Here is a 23825-nt window from a genome sequence, read left to right on the forward strand (position 1 = left end):
AAGAGCATAACGCAATTCCTCTTTTTTCCATTTCTTCTCTACTATATCATTACTATTTATGTTTTATATCATTTTAATGTTAATGTGACTAATTCCAATCTCTTTTAATAAACATCAAGGCAAAAATTGAAAAAAAGCCATTAAATGAACAGATTGTAAAGGTAGCAATGTCTTATTGAGTGACAAAGAAATCACTTTACTTGTAAAACTATTTCCTGAACCAGGAACATTCACATTTCTGCTTTGTACCTTAATTTTCACTCTTTTCATGTATAGAGACACAGTATTTGTTCAATTGCTTAGTGTCTAAATCCCAATGTAAACATGATTCCCACCTGAGGATGCTTTATGTTTATATAATTGACCTAAGGACATATTTTTGGAGTGGGACTGATTTATTTACCAAAATGATAGAACAAATACAATGTCTCAATACTTGATACAGTATCTTCTGGAAAACGGAAGACATTTTTTTTCTTTAACAAACAAACCTACATAGACCTTAAATAATAAACTTTGCAATATTCCATTATATTATTAAATATTTATTAAATACTTTAAAATACTCTTCTAAATAACAGAAGCTACAAAAAATACTTATAGTTCTTAAGTTCTTAAGTTTAAAATCCAACAAAGATAACAATTATATAAAATTGACTTAAATCCAACATCCAAAATAGGTGTAAGAGAAGAATTAAATTCTACCCAACAAAAGGGATAAACAAATGAATTGTTTCTAGGGAGGTTAGTAAAAGCTTCATAGAAGCGACATTTGAATCGAGTCTTGAAAAATATGTGTTAATTAAATAAAGGGTGTGTAACTAGCCAACAGAGGAAAATGAATACTTAAATCACTCTTGTGATGTCAAATTGAATAATAAGCAGTCCTACAGTTTATTTTGGGATTAGGAGGAGGGGTGAAAAGAGATATGAGAGAAAAGATAAATTGGTAATACTTGTATTAGAATGATAAAGAATTTTAATCTGTCCTATTAAATCAAAGTTTGAAAATTATTAGCAAGCTATTCAAAATAAATATTACATGGATCTCCACTATGTGTGCTAGAAAAAAAATGTTCCAAGAAATCTACTCAGAACTTATTATAAACTTTTGCTGTTTCTCAGTGCATAATGCATATGTGTGTGTGTGCATGTATGTACGTGTGCGTGTGTATCTCTCTGTACGGCAGGTGCTTGTAGGTGCATGTGTGCAAGAGCCTATTTACAAGACTATTGCGTTGGTCAGGGAGAGTGAGCACTTGTGAGAGTGCGTAAATTTGAGTATGCGCATCTGCCAGTGTGTCCATCATGAGTATGTGTAGCCGTGCCTGTGGCATCTGCAGGAGTGAATGTATGCAAGTATGAATGCGAGTGTCCGTGTGTATTCGTGAGTTGTTTGGGTGTTGAGTGTGAACCAAGCATCTCTTTGGAATACTATGGACCTAGAGAACAGAATAGGATTAATACTGATGTGAGAAGTGGCTCAGTCATTAAGCGTCTCCCTTCGGCTCAGGACATGGTCCTAGGGTTGGGCTCCCCGTTCGGCGGGAAGCCTGCTTCTCCCTCTCCCACTCCACCTGCTTGTGTTCCCTCTCTCGCTGTCTCTCTGTCAAATAAATAAATAAAATCTTAAAAATAAATAAATAAATTCAAGCCATTCTAAAAAAAACACTGACGTGAGAAAGGAAAATCATTCAAGAAATGTAACCTAGGATTTGGTATTTTAGGCTGTACATATCAAGTACCTCTAACGGAAAAATATGTAGACTGAAAATATGAAAAAGTGGAGGCATGAGATGATGAAAGCCTGAAACATTGAAATGTTATGCCAATCAACAAAATTATACAACTGTTAAGAATAATATAAATATAATTAAAATGTAAGTGTGGAAGAATGATAGCCCATATTTCACATTTTAATACCTGATAAAGGAGTTTCAAAATATAAAATTTCCAGTTATTTGTCATAACTGTTCGGTGGGACACTAGTCTGCTTAAGAGGAAATGATTCGCTCCTCTCTCTGGTAGGCTATTATGCACATCTGCCCATACTCCTCAAAGTAAGGTACAAACACATCTGTACTCTATGATACTGTGTCAATGGATATACATAGTAAAGATAGAAAATGAAGAATTGTGTAAGACTGTTGAATCACAGACCTGGACCCCTGGAACAAATAATACATTATATGTTAAAAAAAAAAAAGAAATTTAAGACCATAAGATCAAAAAAAAAAAAAAGAAAAAAGAAAATGAAGCATCAATTTTATCTAAAGTTCAAGAAAGCTTTAGGAAATCGGAGGGGGAGACGAGCCATGAGAGACTATGGACTCTGAGAAATTCTTGAAATTCTTACCTAAAGTTCTTAAAGCTGAGGAAATAAATAAAAACTATCCATACAAAAAATACATATTCATTCATTTGTGATCACAAATATTGAACAGGTGGTCATTAGGCATTGCCAGATTTAATCCAACTAGTGGAAAAATCTAAGTAAGTGCCAATTTCATGATATGTAGGAAGAATAGTTTATTATTCGATAACTGCATGTGTGGCAATACCAACACATACAAACCATATTGTATAAATAATTCCCATCCCTGAGGGAATTCTTTATCTGGCATGTTTGGTCTGATTTGTTACTTTTTAATGAATAGGCATTGGACTTCTCATAAAAAGAAGCTTTGGGATTCTCCAGTCTTCCATGGATTTTTTTAGGTTCATCAAGGATTTAACCTTTGTTCTGGGACTTTTGGCTTTCATCTTGCTGCTTGTTCTCACTTTTTTTTTCCCCATGAGTCAAGGCTCAACACAATCTTCTCTGTAATGACTCTGACTCTGCTTCCTTCCACTATAATACCTCCAGACTTATCTGGTCTAAATATCTCCTGGATCAACTGGGTTAAAACACCTCAATTAAAATAACACTCTTAGGGGTGCCTGGGTGGCTCAGTGGTTAAGCATCTGCCTTCGGCTCAGGTCATGATCCCGGGGTCCTGGGATGGGGCCCCACATCAGGCTCCCTGCTCAGCAGGAAGCCTGCTTCTCCCTCTCCCTCTGCCTGCTGCTTGTGCCCTCTCTCTATCTCAATTGAATAAATAAAATCATTAAACAAAGAAACAAACAAAACAAATATCACTCTTAGCCCAGACCTGCTAATTGGACTCAGATGGCAAGAGGTTTTATATATGAATCTTTTCATTTATATTTTATTCAGGCTAGGATTGGTTAAAATTTTACTTTTATAATACAACTAAAATATCTTGAAACAATAACCAGTGTGTAGAAAGATGTTACCTATATTTTTATACAATTTCTAAGAAATAAATCCTATTATAAAAGACTTATGTTTGTTATAACAGTTCATGGATTTTTAAATAAAGCAAAAATTATGAGTTTCTGATAATATATTTAGTATTACTGTTATGGGGATATAATTATCCATAATAACTGAATATTCTAAAATTCTGACTTTAATCTTTCACAGTAAATAAAGATATTTTTAAAAAGGACATATACTTTATATTTTGATACATATTGGAGCATTCTATAATATAAGGTAAACTCTATTTTTTCATACGTTCAAACTAGTTCTTGAGTTCTCTAAATAAAGTACCATCTGTCTATATACTATGTATATAAACTCTTTCTAAGTCATCTGATTCACAACAGTCACATCTACATCTAAACAGTAATGCAGTGCAGAAGTGAGAAGAAGGGATCATCTTCGATCATCTTCCTTCAATATACAGTGGAACATGATTCAGCACAAAATGTAGGCCATCAGAAAAATGAAGATTTGATTGTAACATTTACTTCTCTTTTTAAGGCAACAACATTAGACTGCTTGCTCATGCTACTTTTTTCTTTTTGTTCTGACAGTTTTGGTGTTTAATGCTCATCTGCACATATTTATCACATAATTGTGAAGCTTAATTTTTTTCCCCATAACTCTACTCCTTGTACTGCAGCTTTTTCATTTTGGACATAATTGTGTTTCTTCTTGACTACTTTAATTTAGCAAAGTTATGCTGAATTCTAATTCTATTCAGAATGGATTGTGCATGACCTCATAAATTATTTTCAAGCATATTCACTCTATGATATCATAGAGTTATGACTAAACAAATAGTAAAAAAAAAAAAGAAAAGAAAAGAAAAAGAAATAGTAAAAAATATAACGACCTCTTAGGAATCTTTTATATCACATGGTTGTATGGTGTGAGCATTAATTATTCCCTTTATACGTTCAGAATAAAAACACTATGTTTTAATAGTTAAATAGAATTAATTTTCTATAACTGATTATCATCATTAAATTGATTACTTACTAATTCTACTGTCATTCCCTTGAATTTCTATTAAATTTTAATTTTCAGAATTATTTTATAAATAATCATGTAATCGGCATTCCTTTTATGTTGACAAAGGTCAAAGAAAGGATAAGATAGTGTGATATAGTGGAAAAGCACTAGAATAAAGTGGGAATTCCTGGGAACACTGCTTGCTTTTGTAAAGCTGTTGACCATAAGCAACTGTCTAGAATTAGTTGGTTAGTTAAGAATTATTATGCACATTAAACCAGGGTTACCAATGAATTAGTTGGCTCCTATGTAGCAGAATGGAAAGAGGCAGATACAATGACAAATCCGCCAGATTTTTCAATTTCCTTTTCTGGAAAATAGAAGCAATGCTGCTTAACTCAAAGGAACTTAATTAGAACTGAGTAGGGTAGGGGCATTTGGGTAGCTCAGTCGGTTAAGCGTCCACCTTTGGCTCAGGTCATGATCCCAGGGTCCTGGGACTGAGTCCTGTGTCAGGCTCCCTGCTCAGTGGGGAGTCTGTTTCTCTCTCTCCCTCCTGGAGTCTGCTTCTCTCTCCTTCTGCTCATGTACACTTGCTCTCTCATACACTCTTTTTTCTCTCTCAAATAAATAAAATCTTTTAAAAAAACTGAGTACGACAGTATCTGTGAAATATACAGCACATTCTGTGGCACATAGTAGGCACTATACCTATATTGTTCTACTTCTCATTATAATTGTAGCAACTTGGAGGGTTTTGTTATTACTGCTTTTGTGCTTTGCTTCTGTTTATCATTTTTCAATAAAACTTCTTTGGAACAATCATTGGTTTTATAAATTCACTACTCTGTAAGTTTTGTGGGAAGATGGAGGCCTCAAGGGTATTTTGGTAAGGAGACCCAGGGGATGGGTAACATGAAGAAAGGGGTTGAAATAAGTGGAATCCAGGTGATGATGTTACAGAAATCTAAGCTAGTTTCAGAAGTGCTGAATATGGAATATTTTTCCAGATAAATGCTGTGCACTGTGCAATGTAATTTTTCACTATAACCTCACAAATCATCAGTAATAAGAAAGAAATTAGAAAACGCTTACAAGAAAAAAAAAAAGAAAACGCTTACAAGGTTGGCATTTCTTTTTTTTTTAAGATGTATTTACTTACTTTAGAGAGAGAGAGAGAGAGAGTGTGTGAGCATGGTGTGGGGAGGGGGAGAGAGAGAGAGAGTCTCAAGCATACTCCCTGCTGAGTATGGAACCTGACTAGGGTCTTAATCTCAGGATCCTGAGATCACAACTTGAGCCAAAACCAAGAGTCAGATGCTTAACCAACTGCACTGTTCAGATGCCCCAAGGTTGGCATTCCTTAAGGAAACTAAGTAAGGACTAAATTCTAGGCATTTTGGTACAAACCACATAGAATGAGAGAACACATGACAACTAAAGTTTTATTGGTGTTATCCAACACACTAAAAAGGAATCGCCTTACTTGGATGACTTGGATGACTCTTTCTTCTGGATATCTTAGGGTTTATTTAATTGAAAACATATGGTGTACAGCATCATGGTTAAGAAAATGAATACTAAAGGGAAATTGCTAGACAGGATGGTGGGGAGGTGGGATGTTAATTCTTGGCTTTGTTGTTTGCTACTTGGCATCCCTTGAACCACGTTGTTCATTAAGTCTTTCCTTTAGTTGACTCCATCTGCAAAACTGGGATAATTATAGTATCTATTTTATAGGGTTGTTTGAGGATCAAATGTGCAAATATGCACATAACTTTTAGAATAACAACCAGTACATATCAGGCACTCAAAATGTCTATTTACTGAGAAAATCTGTATTAATCAAGGTCCATACATACACCAAATTCTCATGGTGGAATATGGATTCCATATTGGATTCCAAATAGGGATTCCAAATATGGAAAACATGTCCATAAATGACTACATAAAGACTGCTGAATATAAATATGGCCATAAATATAAATAGCAGTAGATCTGAGCAATTTAGAATGATAAACATAATAGAGGTAGAGTTTTCAAACCTTGAGGGAAAAATAGTAATATTTGTTTCTTTACTTATGTACTAGTAGACTTATGGGTCTTTAACTGCCCCTGATATTTTCCAGACTTTAAGCCAATCTTTCAATAGTGGCCTGATTGAAGATGCAAAAGTATATCACAGAATAATGAGGAAGATGGGAACTAAATGGTAGTCTCACTCTTTGAATTCAGAAGCAAACTCTGAAACAAGAATTTGAGTGCAGACAATTTATTTTGGAATTAGAAAACATCAGGAGAGAAATGGGGAAGTGAAAAAGGAAAGGGGCCAACACAGCGCACTGTAGGGAGAAAGTTACTGTTGATAACTGAGGCCCCATCTCACTGGGGACTTCTGGAAATGCATTTATATATGTATATGTGTGTATATATTTATTTATTTTAGGTTCAGGTGTAAGATTTAGTGATTCATCATTTATATACAACACCCAGTGTTCATCACAGCAAGTATATTCCTTAAAGCCCATCACCCATTTAGCCCATCCCCTCACTCACCTCCCCTCCAGCAGCCCTCAGGTTGTTCTTTATAGTTAAAATCTGTTTTATGGTTTGCTTCTCTCTGTTTTTCCCCCTATGTTCATCTGCTTTGTTTATTAAATACCACATATGAACAAAATCATATGGTATTTGTCTTTCTCTGACTGACTTATCTCACTTAGCATAATATTCTCTAGCTCCATCCATGTTAGGCAATTGGCAAGATTCCATTCTTTTTTATGGCTGAGTAATATTCCACTGCATATATATACCAACTCTTTATCCATTCATCAGTTAATGTACATTTGAGCTCTTTCCATTATTTGGCTTTTGTTGATAACGCTACTATAAACATTGGGGTGCATCTATCCCTTCAAATCAGTGGTTTTGTATCCTTTGGGTGAATATTCAGCAGTGCAATTTATTTTTAACTTTTTGAGGAACCTCCATACTGTTTTCCAGAGTGGCTGCACCAGTTTGCAGTCCCACCAACAGTGTAAGAGGGTTCCCCTTTCTCTACATCCTCGCCAACATCTGTTGTTTCCTGTGTTGTTAATTTAAGCCATTCTGACAGGTGTGAGGTGATATCTCATTGTAGTTTTGATTTGTATTTTGCTGATGATGGGTGATGTTGAGCATCTTTTCATATGATGTCTTCTTTGGAAAAATGTCCTTTTGTGTCTTCTCTCCATTTCTTAACTGAATTGTTGCTTTTTTAAGTGTTAAGTTTGATAAGTTCTTTATAGAGTTTGGATACTAACCCTTTATCAGATATGTCATTTGCAAATATCTTCTCCCACTCTGAAGGTTGTCTTTCAGTTTGTTGATTGTTTCCCTCACTGTAAAGAAGCTTTTTATCTTGATGAAGTCTCAATAGTTCATGTTTGCTTTTGTTTCCCTTGCCTCAGGAGACATATCTAGGAAGAATTTGCTACGGCCAATGACAAAGAGGTGACTGCCTATGTTTTCCTCTAGGATTTTGATGGTTTCCTTTCTTATATTTAATTCAGGTCTTCCAACCATTTTGAATTTATTTTTGGGTATGGTGTAAGAAAGTGGTCCAGTTTCATTCTTCTGCATGTTGGTGTCCAGTTTTCCCAACACCATTTGTTGAAGATACTGTCTTTTTACCATTGGATATTCTTTCCTGCTTTGTCGAAGATTAGTTGGCCATATAGTTGTGGGTTCATTTCTGGATTTTCTATTCTATTCTACTGATTTACGTGTCTGTTTTTGTGCCAGCACCGTACTGTCTTGATCAGTACATCTTTTTGTTAATAGTCTGGAATTGTGATGACTCCAGCTTTCCTTTTCTTTTTTTAAAGATTTTATTTATTTATTTGTCAGAGAGAGAGAGATCACAAGTAGGGAGAGCGGCAGACAGAGCAGGCAGAGGGAGAAGTATGCGGAGAGCTGAGCAAGGAGCCCGATGTGGTACACGATCCCAGGACCCTGGGATCATGACCAGAGCTGAAGGCAGATATTCAATGGACTGAGCCACCCAAGTGTCCCTGCTTTTCTTTTTCAAGATTGCTTTAGCTATTCAGGATCTTCTCTGGTTCCATACAAATTTTAAGATTGTTTATTCTAGCTCTGTGAAATGTGCTGATGGGTAGGGATTGCATTAAATGTGTTTATCGCTTTGGGTAGTATAGACATTTTAACAATATTTGTCCTTCCAATCCACGAGCATGGAATGTTTTTACATTTGTTTGTGTCCTCCTTAATTTATTTCGTATGTGTTCTATAGTTTTCAGAGCACAGATCTTTTACCTCTTTGGCTAGGTTCATTCCTCGGTACTTTCTGGGTTTTGGTGCAATTCTAAATGGGATCAATTCCTTGATTTCTCTGTCTGCTGCTTCATTATTGCTGTATAATAATGCAACAGATTTATGTATGTAAGTTTTATATCCTGTGACTTTACTGCAACCATTGATCAGTTCTAGCAATTTTTTGGTGGAGTCTTTCGAGTTTTCTACATAGAGTATGATGTCATCTGCAAACAGTGAAAGTTTGACTTCTTCCTTGCTGATTTAGATGCCTTTATTTCTTTTTGCTGTCTGATTGCTGAGGCTAGGACTTCTGGTACTATGCTAAATAATGGTAGTGAGAGTGGACATCCCTGTCTTGTTCTTGACCATAGAAGAAAAGTTCTGTTTTTCCCCATTAAGGATGATATTAGCTGTGGGTTTTTCATATACAGCCTTTTTAAAAATATATTTATTTATTTATTTATTTGACAGAGAGAGAGAAACAGCAAGAGAGGGAACACAAGCAGGGGCAGTGGGAGAGGGAGAAGCAGGCTTCCCTCTGTGCAGGGAGCCCAATGCAGGGCTAGATCCCAGGACCCTGTGATCCTGACCTGAGCCAAAGACAGACACTTAACGACTGAGCCACCCAGGTGCCCTGTATATAGCCTTTTTGATGTTGAGGTATATTGCCTCTATCCCTACTTCATTGAGGGTTTTTATCAAGAATGGATGTTGTACATTGTCAAATGCTTTCTCTATATCTATTGAGAGGATCATATGGTTATCTTTTTTTCTTATTAATGTGGTATATCATGTTGATTGATTTGTGTATATAGAACCACCCTTGCAACCCAGGAATAAATCCCACCTAATCATGGTGAATTATTCTTTTAATGTACTGTTGGATTCAGTTTGCTAGTATTTTGTTGATAATTTTTGCATCCATGTTCATCAGGGATATTAGCCTATAGTTCTCTTTTTTAGTGGATTCTTTGTCTGGTTTTGCAATCAGGGTTTTGCTGGATTTGTAAAATGTGTTTGGAAGTTTTCCTTTCATTTCTATTTTTTGGAATAGTTTGAGAAGAATAAGTCTTAACTCTTCTTTAAATGTTTGGTAGAATTCTCTTGTGAAGCTATCTGGCCCTGGACTTTTGTTCATTGGGAGATTTTGATTAGTGACTCAATTTATTTGCTGGTTATTGGTTTGTTCAAATTTTATGTTTCTTCCTGTTTCAGCTTTGGTAGTTTACATGTTTCTAGGAATTTATCAATTTCTTCCAGATTGCCCAATTTTTTTGCATATAATTTTTCATAATATTTTTTTATAATTGTTTGGTTCTCTGTAGTGTTGGTTGTGATCTCTCTTCTCTCATTCATGATTTTATTTATTTAAGTCCTTTCTCTTTTCTTTCTGATAAGTCTGGCTAGAGGTTTATCAACTTTGTTAATTCTTCCAAAGAAACAGCTCCTAGTTTCACTGATCTGTTCTACTGGGGTTTCTTGTTTTTGTTTGTTGGTTGGTTTGTTTGTTTTTGTATCATTTATTTCGGCTCTGATCTTTAATTTCCCTTCTTCTGCTGGCCTTAGGCTTCATTTGTTATTCTTTTACTACTCTTTTAGGCATAAGGTTAGGTTGCATATTTGAGATTTTTCTTGCTTCTTGAGGCTATAGGCATCCCAAAAGTTGCTACATCCCAAAAGTTTTGTATTGTGGTATTTTCATTTTCATTTGCTTCCACGTATTGTTTTTTATTTATTCTTTGATTTCCTAATGGACCCATTCATTTTTTAGTAGGATGTTCTTTAGCTTCCATGTATTTGTGGTCTTTCCAAATTTTTTCTTGTGGTTGACTTGAAGTTTCATAGGGTTGTGGTCAGAAAATATGCATGGTATGATCTCAGTCTTTTTGTACTTGTTGAGACCTGTTTTGTGACCCAGTATGTGATCTATTCTGGAGAATGTTCCATGTGCACTCAAAATTATGTGTATTCTGCTTTAGGATGAAATGTTCTGAATGTCTCTGTTAAGTCCATCTGGTCCAGTGTGTCATTCAAAGCCATCGTTTCCTTGTTGATCTTCTCCTTATATGGTCTGACCATTGATGTAAGTGGGGGTGTTAATGTCCACTACGATTATTGTATTATTATTAATGAGTTCCTTTATGTTTGTTTTTCATTGTTTCATATATTTGGTTACTCCCCAGTTGGGGACATAAATATTTGCAATTGTTAGATCTTCTTGTTGGATAGACAAGATTTTATTTATTATGGTATAGTGCCCCTTTTCACATCTTGTTATAGTCTTTGGTTTAAAATCTAATTTGTCTGGTAGTAAGTATTGCTACTCTGGCTTTCTTTTAACATCCATTTGCATGGCAAATGTTTCTCTCTTCCCCCTACTTTCAATCTGCAGGTGACTTTAGGTCTAAAATGAGGCTTTTGTAGGCAATATATAGATGGGTCTTGTATTTTTACCCATTCTAACACCCTATGTCTTTTGAATAGAAGATTTATTCCATTTACATTCAGAGTAATTATTGATAAATGTGAATTTAATGCCATTTTATTACTTGTTTCATCATTGTTTCTGGAGATTTTCTCTATTCCTTTCTAGTCTTTGCCACTTGTGATCTTTCTCTCTCATTCAAAGAGTCCCCTTTAATATTTCTTGCAGGGCTGGTATAGTGGTCATGAACTCCTTTAGTTTTGTTTGTCTGGGGAACTCTATCTCTCTATAGAAATGCACTTAAAAGCCAACTTAGTCCTGTCCCACCTAAAATGTGAAGGCTCTTAGGTTCCTATCAAATTCATTCCATCAGTGTTCCCATGTGGTAACTCCCCAGCACCTCCTGCCTGTCCCAGTTAGAACCAGACATGCCCCTGGATCCACAGATGTCCTCAGGTAGAGTCTTCTGTTCTGGAATGAGGAGCTTTGCTCCTTGTTCTTAGATCCAAGCAAGATGGTTGCCTGACTAGGCCCCATCCTGCAGAACAGGAATTCCCAAACACAAAGACTTATTATTACCCCTTTGGGAGCCCATATGAAATATTTTTGTAACATGGGTAATCATTAAGCATTTGGTATTTTTGAAGAAGACTTTGTAAGTGGAACTGAATCCTCTCTATTATGGAACATAAAACTAAGCACATAAGCAGGAGAATAGCACAGCTTCTCAGTGAAACCATAGAATAAGAGTGGTTTTTTTTTTTTGGACAGTGCAAATAAAATAATAATAATGGGAATAACAGGGAAGAAGTTACCAGGTTACAGAGAATACTTATGGTAAGAAGAATGGTATTTGTGGGAAGGGGAAATCTGTTCTTAGGACTTGGGAACTTGAACATAGAAAGGAGCAAGCTACTATTTGGACTAAATATGTGTTGGGAAGAATTCAATTTTGCCTAATAATTTTGGTAAGACATATGTTTGAGAAGTTTTAAAGCTTACTGTTGGAAGTAATTGGAAGTGTCTAAGCCAAGAAAATAATGGATCTTTTAAAGAAAGGAAAGATCATGGGAGAGAAGGGGGACAATATGAGATGTAGTTATGGGGTGTGTTGCCCAAAGAACTATGTCTGTGGAAGTCAAAGTGATATTAAGAATAGTTCCAGTAATAAAAATAATTTGGAAAGGTTTATTCTCTGTAGAATTGAAAGAATTAGAGATTAGTTTCTGAGATTTAAGTGGCACTAATATGAAACAGTTGGGATTGAGCAGAGCCTTGTGTAGATACTTGCCAGAATAAAATGTAAATTTGGAGTTAGAGGGGGAGTGTACTGAGGATTCTTGCAGGAGCTGAAGTTTGAAGGGCTGAGTTGGTGGGAACAGGGCCTAGAGCCAGGAGAAAAGTAAGACACAAGCCAGAGCTAAAAGAAGAGTGGAAAGAAGCCAGACTATTAGGAAGTTAGTAGAATGGAAGTTTCAGAGAGGTGGGAAGGAAAAAGAGATGGGACCCACATGTGGCATGGGAAAGGGGTGAATAAATAACAAGCTCCTGCCACTCAGTCCACAGGAGCTTTGTGTTTCCAATAAGTAGAGCTTAAAGATACATATCACAAAAATTTAAAAAGACAGACTTCCCATTATTATATAAGCTAAGCATATAGTGTCAAAACGTAGAAGAAAGGCTCACAGTTCATTCATTTATCATAGCTTTATTCTCAATATTATCATGATTTCATGTTTATTTTCTGATTCTGAGTTTGTTTTTTTATAGCAAACAATTTAACCAACTTGGATTATATCTTTAAATCTGCAATTTCATTATGGTTAAATAAAAAAAGAATGTAAAAAATGTACTGGATTATAGTTCAGTGGATTATCAGTTTAAGCGGGGGGGATGGAGGTTTTTAATCCTGCCACTCATCCTTCCTCACACAGAAATTCTGTCCCTCAGAAGTTAAGCACATCTAGATGAAAAACCAAAGGAGAGACCAAGTACCAATTTAGAGATGGTTAGCAAGCACCTTAATACTTGTGTCAGTTTTGGAGGACATTTAATTTGAAAAAACTGACTGAGTTCAAGATACTTACATGAGGTTTACTACCATTTATTCGGAATCTAAGTTACCAACTCTATAGAGAAGATCCATAGAACTCATCTTGGATATCTGCTTACAATGTGAAGAATCCACTGACTTTATCCATTTCAGATTGAAAAGGAGAGGGTGAGGTCAAGATAATTGACTTCATGGGAGAATCACATTTTTTCTAGTGGTTGACTTGAAGTTTCATAGGGTTGTGGTCAGAAAATATGCATGGTATGATCTCAGTCTTTTTGTACTTGTTGAGACCTGTTTTGTGACCCAGTATGTGATCTATTCTGGAAAATGTTCCATGTGCACTCAAAAGTATGTGTATTCTGCTTTAGGATGAAATGTTCTGAATGTCTGTTAAGTCCATCTGGTCCAGTGTGTCATTCAAAGCCATCGTTTCCTTGTTGATCTTCTCCTTATATGGTCTGACCATTGATGTAAGTGGGGGTGTTAATGTCCACTACGATTATTGTATTATTATTAATGAGTTCCTTTATGTTTATTTTTCATTGTTTCATATATTTGGCTACTCCCCAGTTGGGGACATAAATATTTGCAATTGTTAGATCTTCTTGTTGGATAGACAAGATTTTATTTATTATGGTATAGTGCCCCTTTTCACATCTTGTTATAGTCTTTGGTTTAAAATCTAATTTGTCTGGTAGTAAGTGTTGCTACTCTGGCTTTCTTTTAACATCCATTTGCATGGCAAGTGTTTCTCTATCCCCCTACTTTCAATCTGATCCAAAGGGGTATGTGCACCCCAATGTTTATAGCAGCAATGTCCATAATAACCAAACTATGGAAAGAGCCAAGATATCCATCAACAGATGAATGGATAAAGAAGATGTGGTATATATATTCAATGGGATATTATGCATCCATCAGAAAAAACGAAATCTTGCCATTTGCAACAATGTGGATAGAACTAGAGGGTATTATGCTAAGCGAAATAAGTCAATCAGAGAAAGACATGTATCATATGACCTCACTGATATGAGGAATTCTTAATCTCAGAAAACAAACTGAGGGTTGCTGGAGTGGTAGGGGTGGGAGGGATGGGGTGGCTGGGTGATAGACATTGGGTAGGGTATGTGCTATGGTGAGCGCTGTGAATTGTGTAAGACTGTTGAATCACAGACCTGTACCTCTGAAACAAATAATACATTATATGTTAAAAAAAAAAAAGAAGATAGTAGGAAGGGGAAAATGAAGAGGGGGGAATCGGAGGGGGAGACCAACCGTGAGAGACTACGGACTCTGAGAAAGAAACTGAGGGTTCTAGGGGGGAGGGGGGTGGGGGGATAGGTTATCCTGGTGATGGGTATTAAAGAGGGCACGTATTCAATGGAGCACTGGGTGTTATACGCAAACAATGAATCATGGAACACTACATCAAAAATTAATGATGTAATGGATGGTGATTAACATAACATAAAAAAATTTAAAAAAATCAATATAGCTTTAAAGATGCAATATTTCTTGGGTGCCTGGGTGGCTCAGTTGGTTAAGCGACTGCCTTCGGCTCAGGTCATGATCCTGGAGTCCCGGGATCGAGTCCCACATCGGGCTCCCTGCTCAGCAGGGAGTCTGCTTCTCCTCTGACCCTCTTCCCTCTCGTGCTCTCTATCTCTCAGTCTCTCTCAAATAAATAAATAAAAACATTAAAAAAAAAAAAAAAAAAAAAAAAAAAAAAAAGATGCAATATTTCTTAACTTTTATTTCTTATTCAATGAAAATTTTCTGTTTTTAATAAAAACTATTTCCTCGTGGTTAATATGGCACTCTGACAGACCTTTGTTATTTTGCCAGGTTTATCTTAAGATTGCTGTATACACTACAAAAGGAACATTTGAGTCTCCATTTATAAAGGCTCCTACTTTTTGGCTCAGGTTCTGAGTTTGTGCATTTTAAAAATAGAAGTACTTTATAAAGTCCTTTGATATCTTTTCATCAAAGAAACTAAGGAAGACCTATTTCATTTTTATTTTTACTTTGACTTGTATTTTTCAGCATTAGAACTGGGTTAAGCTCCTTGTCATGTTATATAACAGGAATATCTTGTCATATCCTGACATCTTGTCACCTAAACAATGACTCATGGTCCTGGTGAGCTTTCAGAGAAAGGTTCTGGCAATTATCAAATGTTTGAGCTCTTCCTTTGGCATTTCACAAAGCTAAAAATCCATTTGATATATAGTCTTCATTTTTGCAGAAAATATTGCCCTAGACACTCATTCTAAGCCTATCTGAGGGTTTCCATATGCTTACATAGTATGAAAATAATATAGGATATTCCATATGCTTCCAGTTAAAACACATATTTAAAATCAGAATATATGTACGCTGACTACTCCTTAAAGATTAAAAAACATACTAAAACACTGTCCTCCATTAATGGAAACAGTTAAAAATTGAGAAGGGGGGTAAAGTGCATGAATACCTACAGAAGGAACATTCTAGAAGTGACCATTGCATGGCTATTCAAAGATAAATCGTAAGGCGATTTATCGCCTTATTATGGCTGAAGCAGAGTGAATAAGGTAGTGATGAGGTCAGAGAGTTAGCAAAGGACCAGAACATGTAGGTCCTCATACAGAGGAAAAACGCCATGTATTTCATTCTTAGTGAGATGAGGAGTCATTAGAAGAATTTAGTGTTGGGCTTCCATTCATTTGTTCACAAATATTTATTGAGCATCCTAATGTGCATCAGCTGCCATTCTATATGCTGAGGATAGAGCAATAAACAAAGATGTTTTCCTCATTTGGCTCATGATATATATACGTATACGTATATATTGGATAGGAGCACAAAAATTGGTTAGATAGCCAGTATACCAAAGCTGAGTCAACATCTCTCATATTAGAAAACTGCTAAGTGCTGTGGAGAAAATAAGGTAATATAAAATGGCTAGAGGTTTAACTCTGTGGTGAGAGGTTGCTGCAGTTTTATGTAAGTTTGTGGGATATGACTGATATTTTTGTACGACTCCATGCGCCATCTGGAGGGGGGATTTTAGGGAGGCATGATTAGAAGCAGGAGAACCATTTAGGGGTCATTACAATAATGAAAGAAAGTGGTGAGTTCAGCTTTCACCTTGGAGGTGGAGGTGGAGATGACAATAGTGGTGGGATTCCGAATTACTTTCAGAGAGTTATTGTCAACATGATATATTGCTATAGTGCATATGAGGATGAGACAGAAGTAGGAGTCAGGAAGACTCCAGGATTTATACCTAAGCACCTGAACAAAAGAAATCACCTGCGATGAAGAACACTGGGTTGAAGGATAGGCTGAGGAAGTGAAAGTAAGTCTGAGTTCAGTGCAGCACACAGAAATTACTATAGAACCTTAGGCAGTAAGGGACTTAATAGGAAAGTAGACAAGTACAATGTGAGAGCTTCAGTAGTAAGTTCTAGATTGGGCCTCCACTAATAATTTCTAGAACCTTTGAGAAATGACCTAAGTAGGGTCGCTGCTACTAGTTCTTTTTTAAGGCATCACTGGAATAAAAAATCTGCCACTAATTCTATCAGTGCAACTGTGTCTAGATCCCAAAGACGCTGGAGCATGGATGTACATAGATACAGGACGGTGATTAGGAAGCCAGTGAAGCCATTGCCATCACCGTTAGCATTTCTACCATTCGTCCACATTCATGAAGCTGCAGAATAGCACGCTGCAGCCAAGAAATTCATGTTCTAATAATGCTCTTTGGCAACAGAAGCAGAAAGCAGTGGAGTAAAAAAGGGACTTAATTATCAAAAACCGTTTTGTGCTCAGAAGCTAATGATATCTATCTTTTCACCTTCCCAAATAGGAAAAAATAAATGATTGCATGGAAGTTGTGGGAATAATTACAACCTATTTTCACTGTTTGATTGTTAAGTGCAATGGAATATGGGCTATTTGGAACATGTTAAGTTTGACATGGCTATTTGATACTTTTTTAGATATTTCAAATAGAGCTTATATATACATGAATCTAGTAATCAAAAAATGGAAGAAGCTTAGGTATATATTAGAGAAAGATAATTTACAGATGATGCTTAAAATTAAGAGACAGGATGAAGTGACTTATGAAATGAATAAACTTAGGGAAGAGAAAAGTGACCCACCCATTAGTGTGTTTCACAAGGGTAAGGTCATTTTCACCTTAGATTTTAATTAGTAACTGACCCTTAAAACGCTTTTTCTAGTGCCACAATACAGAGGAAAACAATGTCATATACAATAAAGGGGGCACATTTAACAAAGATAATACAGATAGAAAGACTATTAAGGTAAAGGAAAAGGCTGTGTCACCTTATAATAATAATCTGAATATTATACATATATTCAAGAGAAAAATCAGTCTTCTATAGAAACCAATTCATAAAAGTTGTGCTGGTAAATTCATTTGTGGAGAGCAGGAGTTGATAAAAATTCCTGTGTTACTTATTATTCTTGTGTTAGTGATAACCTCAAAATTTAGCAACATAAAATAACAAAAATCTACTTTCTCATAGTTTCTGTGAGTTGGCAGCAACTTAACTGGGTGGCTCTAGCTCATAGCCTCTCATGAGATTGTAGTCAGGTTGGTGGTCAGGGCTGCAGTCCTATCTGAAGACACAGCTGGGAGGATTTGCTTATGAGCTCATTCATGCTGTTGTCAGTTCTTAGTTCCTCAATAGTTATTAGCTAGAAACTTCAGTTCCTTATACACAGGGTCTTCAGAGCGTTGCTAAGACATAATAGCTTCTTTTCCTAAAGTGAATTACCCATTGAGAGAGAGAAAGTATATGAGCTTGTCCAAGACAAAAGGTGCAGATTTTATAACCTGTTCGCGGGAGTGCTGCTATACCATCACCTACCTCATATTCTACTGGTCATGAAAAAAGAATCCTGGTGCAGTGTGGGAGGGAGCCACATGAAGGTGCAATACCAGGGAACACTGAGGATCCTCTTAGAGGATGACTACCACAATCTCTTTCTTTCTTTCTTTCTTTCTTTCTTTCTTTCTTTCTTTCTTTCTTTCTTTCTTTCTTTCTTTCTTTCTTTCTTTCTTTCTTTCTTTCTTTCTTTCTTTCTTTCTTCTTTCTTTCTTTCTTTCTTTCTTTCTTTCTTTCTTTCTTTCTTTCTTTCTTTCTTTTTCTTTCTTTCTTTCTTTCTTTCTTTCTCTTTCTTTCTCTTTCTTTCTTTCTTTCTTTCTTTTTTCTTTTTTCTTTCTTTCTTTCTTTTCTTTCTTTCTTTCTTTCTTTCTTTCTTTCTTTCTTTCTTTCTTTCTTTCTTTCTTTTCTTTTCTTTCTTTCTTTCTTTTAAAAGATTTTATTTATTTATTTCACAGAGAGAGACAGCGAGAGCAGGAACACAAGCAGGGGGAGTGGGAAAGGGAGAAGCAGGCTTCCCACCGAGCAGAGAGCCTGATGTGGGGCTCGATTCCAGGACCCCGGGATCACGACCCAAGCCGAAGGCAGACGTATAATGACTGAGCCACCTAGGTGTGCCCCCCTTTTTTTTAAAGATTTTATTTACACAATCAACCTTTTTGACTTGTGCAATTATGAGAGCTAGTTAACCAATCTAATAAGCCTGCTGTCTTCACATGTGATGCTAGAGTTTGAAGTTCTCAGGCAATCAATATAGAAGAGAGGATGGCTTTAAAAAGGAAGAGATCAAGAACAGGTTGCAACCCACAAGCACAAGCTGAAACTCATGAAGAAGGACTCAAACTTATGCCCATTATTATGCCCAGGCCTTTCATCACAGAGCTGAATATGCACTCTTGGACCGAAAGTCACTGAAAATGGAAGAGGATCTCAGATGGAAGGAGGAACTATTGGCAACCCAGCTGCTGCCCCACAATAACAAGATGAGTCAGCACTTAAGCTTCAATATGGGTATGCTACCAACGGCTCTCCTTTACTTCCAAGTCCCAAATCTACAAGAATCTCTCTGGTGGCCCAAATTAACAAAAAAACATATGGAGAAGGGGATTATGGGATATGTAGTTCAGGCTAAAATATTATATCACAAAACCACCACAGATCATGAAACAAAAAGCAAAATTTCCAGTCCCTGTTTGGAACAACAAGTAATATGAAAAGCATACAGGAGAGTCTAGACTACATAAAAATATTTTTTATAGTCACACTGATTAAAAGTTTTCCCTAATTCCTTTATAAGAAAGAATTCACAATAAATATTGTAATTACTTATCACATGTTCCTTATTACTATTACATATAACTTATATATTCTATAATACCTTATATTATACTATAATATCAAATATATATAAAATATTCAGACTATCAATGACCAATATTTATCAACATCCTATTTTCCTGAATAAAGGTATCATTGTATGTACTGTATTATACAGATACCTGGAATGTGTATAATAACTCAATGTTAGAGCCAAATTTCAGTATCCACAATGGGAAAAAAATCAAGTGAATCAATACCTATCTCCTTACCTGAAGCATTCAATTTTAGCAAGGTTTATTTCTATCTGAATGGGCAGCGCGGGATTATTTTAATTCCTTATCTCTTTCCCAAGTGATGTGAAAATAAATATTCATATTTACTAATTTAAGTTTTATAACAAAGATAAAACAGAAATTATGATCAACTCATGTATATCTTTGTGCTTCATTTTGTCTCCTTTAACATATTTAAGGATTTAGAAAGTCGAGACCAGAGGAGGAGTTTGCCCCAGAGACCTAAAACTCTGAAATTGAAACAGGCAGTTCGAGCTGAGTAGGAAGTGTATGAGAATTCAAAAAGGATTCCCAAATTCAATGAAAGTCACCTTTGTTTTATTCCCAGCGGTACACTTTCCAAAGCTTGGAATAAGTGTGGAGGGGCAAGGAAAATCATATGACACAAAATTCATAACAACTTAAATGTTCGAGTAGAGACTAATGAATTGTATAATAAAATTCCCTTTACTATCGTTTCTCTCTATGAAAAGTCAGAGCTATTTTGCATAATATCTTCCCCTTCCTTGTGTAGAAATATTCCAGATCAATGCACATAATTCAAGTGAAATGAGGAACTGCAAAATGCTTTTCTGTCAGATAACCCACCTCTTAATATTTTAATATTAATATTTTAATATTAATATTTTCTTCTGGGTTCAATTTTCTAACTACACACATTGAATTAAAATATTTGTTATGTATGTCAGTTAACGTTTTATTTTGGCTAGCAAAGACATTTGTAAAGAAAAAGATTCCTTCTATGCCTCAAATAATTGGTTTGACCTGTCAGAGAAAATATAGGCCTAGAAATATGTCAGAATTAGGCATTATTTGATGTATTAATCCTAATTGGTTCACCTCCTGCTGCTACTCATAGGCTTCGGAGTTTCCTGAATTTCAGCAAATTTTAAAAAAGTTTAAAAGTGTCTTCAAATGTAAATATTCTTCTTTATTTGGCAACTTAGTTTCTGGGAGAAACAAGCTCATATTTCAGGTTTTGCCCATGAAGGAAAGAGAGCTAAAAAATTTCAGAAAGAATAATGGTCAAATAACCCTGTGCAAAAGACATTATTCTGATACCAGAGACAATGGAACCGGGTGGATAATAGCCCTTTTACTTTCTTTTAAGGCTGCCAAGGGCATATTTTATTTCTCTCCTGCATAGTATGGAATATTCCATGGGTACATAAAAAATTAAGCACTATATAAGAATGACAGTCTTTACAGTATTTTTCTATAATTTTATGTTATAGAAAATTGTAACCAATGAAAGTTAGTCTTGAAATGAGAAGGGAGATGACAGGAGGAGAGTAAAAGGCAAAATGCTAAATTGATGCAATCCCTTTGGCATATTTTCCATTTGCAGAGAAAATTTATGGAATCTTTGTAAATAAACACACCAAAGAGTATCAGAAGTCTATTTCAAATATATTCCGATGCCTAAATGTAGTCATGTTAAAAATGGATCAAAGAACATGGAAGAAACATATCTATCATTTCTTGAAAGAGGCCAATTAATTCATCTTCATTCAGGCAAATTCAATATTTGTTTAATGTCTACTTCATGCAAGAACACAACGTTAAATAAATTTAACCCTGACAAGGGTTAAATTGCCCCCTGACAAGGACCTGTCACCATTATGCTCTTTAGCATAGTGCACCTTAGTCTGATCCTGCCAACATTTGGCATATTCTAGTCACCTACCAAAACACTGTAGTCAGTGCCCTGTTCTGTTCTATTTATCGTTCAGTTTTTCCTTACCATATACCATGATTTTGCTAAAAGTTAGAAATTTAACACAGAAAATATAAATACTAAAATATTCTAGAATCTAATTTAGAATGTGACAACAGCCCATAGTCATTTAGGGTTTCATCCTCAGGGCTATATCCTCAGCAATGCCCCATCCACAAAACTATTTTATTCTATGCAGCACTCCTATCGCTTTACATTTGATAGTTTCATTACTTATTTTTTTTCTACCCTCATTCTGTGAACTCCAGTTCTATAAGCCAAAGCTGGGCAAAGACGTCCTTAGAGGAATTACCTTACTTAATTCCTTCTAAACTGATTTTACTGACCAGATTCTCAGTTAACAAGCCAAGTGGCTGTCTAGCTTACTTTAATTGATAATTTTCCCGACAATGATCCTAAAGCAGATGCAATACTTACAGACTCACTGCTTTCAACAGAAATTGGGTTGCTCTCCCCCACTCAGGCTGGGTCATACTATAGCATGATCAGGCTGGGTCATACTATAATCTAAACTGGCTTTAAAGAGCAAAGTGCTAGGACTTCCACTGTTATTGTTTCTTCTATGCTGACTATGGGCAATTTTCTCACAAACCATGCAAACAAACGTCCTCAGGTATAGAATTCGATAGGCTTGTCTCTGCAAGGTGCAATGTAAATGAACAGTTGGCTACACAATGAAGCACAAGCAATAGCAAAACCAAAAGAGGAAATGACCTCAAGTAACAGGCAGAACATTCTCTTCTGATTGTTTTAATTTTAGAGAGTTAGCATATAAATAAATTTCACATTTCTGAAAATGAAAAATGCAAAAATATTTAATAATAAATTCTAACTCTAACAAGCTCTATGACTTATTTTCCCACAGATATATTCACAAACTTCCCTTTGATCTAAAAAGAACAAGGGCATTACTAAAATAACTACTGAAATGTTAAAAGTGCATGAAATTAGTGTTCTCACAGGCTAGATAGTGATTGTCTTCCTTGTCAATTTCCTCAGAGCCTCTTCTTCATAGTGAAATCTCCGTAGGCAAATTCAGTCTTAACACTAGCTGATTTCCTGGCTCTCCACATCGCCAGTCCCCTAACATGCCTTGAACACACACACACACACACACACACACACACACACACACACACACACACACACACAGAATGGAAGATCATTTAAAAATGTCAAATGTGGACATAGAAATTGAGAGTTCCTTATGATATAGATGGGCTCATGTACAGAGTTAATATCATCAGTAAAATTCCAAAACCTTGCCAGGGGTGAAAAAGATTGACAATCATATCAGTTATTTTGCATAGAATCAGTAACCATGACTTTAAGTATAAAATATACAGGTTCTTAGTTTAGAGAATAATCTTCCATTCAGGCATGCTTATAAAAATGACATGACTGTTAGAAGTAAAGTTTTGAAAGTTGAAAATATCTCTAGAACTTTGCAGTCCATTATAGGAGCCACTAGCCATGCATAACATTTCAACTTATTGTTTTAGTTAAAATTAAATGAAATTTAAAACTTAATTCCTCAGTCATACTAGTTACATTTCAACTGTTCGATATCCACATGTACATAGTGGCTACCACATAGGACAGCAAGGGTAGAGAACATTTCCGTTGCCTCAGAAAGTTCTATTGGACAGCACTGCTATAGAAAATTAATTTGAAAAAAAATCAAAACCCCAATCTTCCTAATGCCTAGCATCAAGACTATGGCACTACAAACTTAGAGTGGGAAACAGTGTGCTACCAGTTCTAAAATTTTAATTTCTGGATTTTTCAGCTGGCCAGATGAGATGCTTAAAGCTGGTGTGGCTGGACAATTCTTTGTAGTGTGGTGATTCATGGTTTGTGTTCTTACTCTCTACTCTTGCACCAAGATCCTTGAGATGGAGACTGGAATGCTCCACAGTAAGCAAGTACCATTTCTCACTATTTGTGAACTCAAGAAGAACTCAAGAAGAGAATAAAAATTTTGCAACACCCTATCAAAAAGCCTCGCATAATATATTATTTGGTAGCATAATAAAACTGTAAAGCATAATTTTCTTACACAAGTAGCAATAAAGCACTGGAAATATGAAGTCTGCTTAAGAAGACAATAGTCAGTTTATGAGAACCAATAAAGACAATTTGTAGAACCATATAAAAGAAAAAAATGGACTGAAACAGATCTGAGAAACCATGTGATAACTATTAAACTGCTGCAATATATTGGGATCTTACAATGTACAAGGTGTTATGTCATTTACCTTTCACAGTGATCTGTGAAGGAGGTACAAGTATTATTTGTGAAGACGGGTGGTAAAATTTAAGTAATTTGCCCAGTGTAAAGTAGCTGAGTGGAATTAAAAATCAAATAGTATTCCTGCAGAGAAATAAGACTCATGCACTAAACAAAATCTTTGGTACCAATCACTGCAATATGCCCCAAAGAATTACCTAAATATAAGCTAAATAGCTACGAGA

The sequence above is a fragment of the Zalophus californianus genome, chromosome 3 (assembly GCF_009762305.2).
Source record: "Zalophus californianus isolate mZalCal1 chromosome 3, mZalCal1.pri.v2, whole genome shotgun sequence".
Classification (NCBI taxonomy): Eukaryota; Metazoa; Chordata; class Mammalia; order Carnivora; family Otariidae; genus Zalophus; species Zalophus californianus.